This window comes from Armigeres subalbatus, unplaced genomic scaffold (assembly GCF_024139115.2).
Source record: "Armigeres subalbatus isolate Guangzhou_Male unplaced genomic scaffold, GZ_Asu_2 Contig1454, whole genome shotgun sequence".
NCBI lineage: Eukaryota > Metazoa > Arthropoda > Insecta > Diptera > Culicidae > Armigeres > Armigeres subalbatus.
In genome coordinates, this window is record NW_026942237.1 from 12,631 (window position 1) to 16,599 (window position 3,969).

Here is a 3,969-nt window from a genome sequence, read left to right on the forward strand (position 1 = left end):
GAATGTTTTCTGCTTGTTCGCTATTGAATTTCATAATGACGGCACGGCTCAAAAAATAGTAAATATTCAAAGAGTTATGAGACATCATTATTTCGTAACAGATAAGCTATCGATTTTCTAGGTTATGTTCTCCCAAGACACAATTTATTCGAAACCGGCACACTGACAGCATAGAATACACAGCTTACACGGAAGAAAAAAAAACTTCACAAAGAAACATAGAAACCCACTAATGAGTTAAAAGTACCTATTTTAAGATTTCATGTATACACTGAAAATTCTAGTTTATTTTTTCAAAATGACCTAAGAAACATATTTTCATGAATGAATTTTAATATTGCGATCAACAGACCAATATGATAGCTTTTGATTGCGGTACACAAATTAATTCATGAAAAAAGGTGACATATGTTCTTTTTAAAAGTTAAGCGTCATTTCTGCCATTTCTTTCCCCTATGGGCCGATGTGAGCAGTGAGAAGTGAAAAGTGAGACGTGAGAAGTGCGGAAGTGAGGAGTGAAAAGTAAGAAGTAAGAAATGAAAATGAGAAATGAAAATCACCAGATGATCCGAAATGAAAACAAAAATGTTTTTCCAAATTTAATCTAGACTATCCTTTGAAAAGAGCTGAAATTTTTTGCTTATATTTTCAAATGGATATAATAGCAAAACGACGCATCGCACAAAAAAGTGTTGTATGGGTGACCATCGCAAAATCAGTCAAAATTTCTAGTGAAAATATCGGAAACAATCCAAATTGAGTCCTACACTGAAAAAAATCAGTTTAAAATTTTAAAGTCGATTTGCGAAAAATGCTCTTTTTATTTAAATGAAATTTTGTCTCAAGATAGGTGATTATGTTCCCTACCAACCGTCCATACATCGCAAGCTGGGCACTCTTAAGGAAAAAAAGTTTTTCTAACAAAAACTATTTATTGTCGGAATTAATTTCAGCGGATTTGCATCTGAAACTAAACCAATGAAAGCCATCGTTATAGAACCCCAAGCAAATCTATTTTTATGATAATTATGATTGTCTAATTTAGTCACTAAATATACACTACAAAAATTCCACACATTTTTATTGGTAAAAATCCATTAATTTATTTCATGATTCTAATTAGTGCACACATAACCACTCTCCACGCGAAGTACAAATATAATCTATAATCAAATAAAATGTATGTGTGGTCTCTAATATGCAGTTATTGAATTTATGTGTGGGTACAAATTGCATATATTTGGGTCGCCAAATTGCAAAAATTTATGTTTGCGACAAATATATTGAATATAAAGAATTTTCTCGGTGTAGTTTGTTTTTAAATTAAGAGTAATATTAAAAAGGGGTTTATATCTTCAAAAAAATATTATATTCCATTATTAGCTTCTTTAGTTGCGACCAGTTACGACCAAAACATTGTACTCTGCCTGACTGTACAGGAATACTTAATATGAGTATATACACAGAAAGAAATATCATTGATGCAATTAAAAAAACCATTGGTTAAAATAAAAAGTTTCGTTGGTTCTTTTTCGTAGAGAGTTGCGATAAATCAAAATAAGAGTACGCCAACTGTTGATTAAAAAGTTTCTCACATCTTTGCTGACACCCTAAAATTAAAAGTTCGAACTTTCAAAATAACTTTTAAACTGTCAAATCGAAACAGAAACACCCATGGAAATACTGTAAATATAAGAGTTCGATATTTTTACTTCAAATAATGATGTTGTTGAAATTATTCGTAGTTTATTTTATTAAATTAATCAAATCAAGAGATTTTAAAATCCATTTATTATATTATAACCAACGGAAGTATATTTTTTTTATAAAAATAAATATAATCAAAAATACTCTTAACACAAACGTTGGCACTTTTAACCTTGTAACATCTTCCGGGAGCATACCTCGCTGGCCTCTCTCTCGATCCGATGATGACAGGTCTTGACCCATGATTAGTTTCGCTGAAACAAATCATACAAATAAAAATTAGATTATACATCACAGAAAAACATAAAAAACACGAGTTACACGATTAATTTGTAGTAAATATCGCTAGTCAAGTTGAAAACCGAAATGGGGGACTATCGAAGTTGAATTTTTCTTGCAATGCGTACGTTAAACCTAACTTCGCTAGTAGTGCGCTAGTCTAATTAGGCCCTAATTAGACTAGCGCTCCACTAGCGAAGTTAGGTTTAACGTACGGATTGCGAGAGAAATCCAACTTAGCTAGTCCCGTATTCCGGTTTTCAGCTTAATCGAATATATTTCAACGTGTACTTACTCCATCCAACGCTATAGATATTTGTTCCGGGGATCCGGAATTTGGCCAGACATGAGCCATTGAAACATTGCAAGCCAATTCAGCGGCCATTCCATTGGCTAACTTATCTGCCTTTTTTGCCTGACCAGCTCGTCGAAGCCTGCAAAGATCGATTGAGGACAAAATGGAAAACTATTCATGAAATTGTCGTAAAATATTTTTGAAGAATAAGATAAATTACCTTTTGTTTTTCCTTGCATTTTCGGTTTCTGTTTTTTGGGAGGGAAAACGATCGACTGGGTTCTCGGGAGTGATAGTGTCACGTCGATCATGGCTCTCTCTTTTGCGATACCTGGAAAGTAAATGGAAAGATAGGTATATGATACAGCTTCGGGTTTTACATTAATGATAAACTTATACCTTTTATGTATGGCAGCCTTTCCCAAATATTCGGCAAATGAAATTTAAAAACTTTGATGCTGCGCGCATCGCGGACATCAACTTTAATTTTTTTGTTTTTATTTATTTTTGTCGGTTGTGCCACAGACACTGCACAAAATAACATAAGTTTTTGTTTGCGATTTGACAGATTTATAATTTTTACACTAAAAGAGAAAACTTTTAAATTTACACTATAAATAGATAAAAACAACTTTCGAATTAAAAACATCACTTTTACAGTGACGGAAAAACTTTTAATTTTACGAAAAACAAACAAGTTTTAAATGTAAAGCTCAAACCATTTATTTACATAATGTTTGTTCTTTGTGTGTATGTATACATATGTTAAATCCACCCCTTAAAGACACTGAAAAAATCAATTCCGTCAAGAAAAAGTTTTTGTTAGAAAAACTTTTTTCCCTTAAAAGTGCCCGGCTTGCGATGTATGGACGGTTGGTAGGGAATATAATCACCTATCTTGAGACAAAATTTCTTCCAAATCAAAATGGACGTTTTTTGCAAATTGACTTTTATTTTTTTTAAATTGATTTTTTAGTGTAGGGTTCTATTTAGAGTTTTCAAAAGTTTTATTAGAAAGTTTGAATGATTTTGCGACAGTCACCCATACAACACTTTTTTGTAGGAAGCGTCGTTTATCGATTATATCCATTTGAAAAATCAATAAAACAAGTTTGACCTTTTCAAAAGATAGTCTGCATCAGATTTGGAAAACCTAAGTATGCACTTTTCTTTTTACAGCACCTTTTAAGTATTGACCAATAAATTGACAAAAGTCAACTTAACAATAAGAACACTTGCAAGTTCCCAAAAAGTCCTATTTGGCTTCATGCATTTCTACACGGTAACCGGAATATACTCTTTTAGGACTATAAAGTACGCATAATGTTGGAAAAGTGGAACTACGCATTAAAGGAGTATATTTTGTTTACTCATTTATGAGTATATTACTTATACGTCAAATGATGCGCACTTTTTACTAGAGGTGTGCGCCGGTCCGATATTCGTCGGCGGCGGCGTTTGTCAGAATTTTGATCGGCGGCGGCGGCGTTTTCGGCGTCACGCCGAAAGTCATTTTAGCCGGCGGCGGCGGCGGCGTGAATCGGCGTGGTGATTTTTTTTTATTACGTTTTAAATTTTTTTTTTGCATTTTTTTTGGGATATTTTCAAGACATTAAAGGAAGAATCTTTTGAATTTTGCATGAAAAATCTAATGACCTTCTCCAGAAAATTCTATAAGTTTTTCAAAA

At 32.8% G+C, this 3,969-nt stretch overlaps 1 long non-coding RNA gene across 1 annotated transcript; it reads right to left on the reverse strand.

The window, feature by feature from the left end:
• Positions 1–1,681: 1,681 nt before the first annotated feature.
• On the reverse strand, positions 1,682–2,831 carry LOC134202835 (uncharacterized). Its single transcript, XR_009977355.1, has 4 exons — positions 2,681–2,831; positions 2,502–2,612; positions 2,282–2,420; positions 1,682–1,961 (listed from the first exon to the last, which is right to left on the reverse strand). It is a non-coding gene; the product is annotated as an uncharacterized LOC134202835 (long non-coding RNA).
• Positions 2,832–3,969: the final 1,138 nt, after the last annotated feature.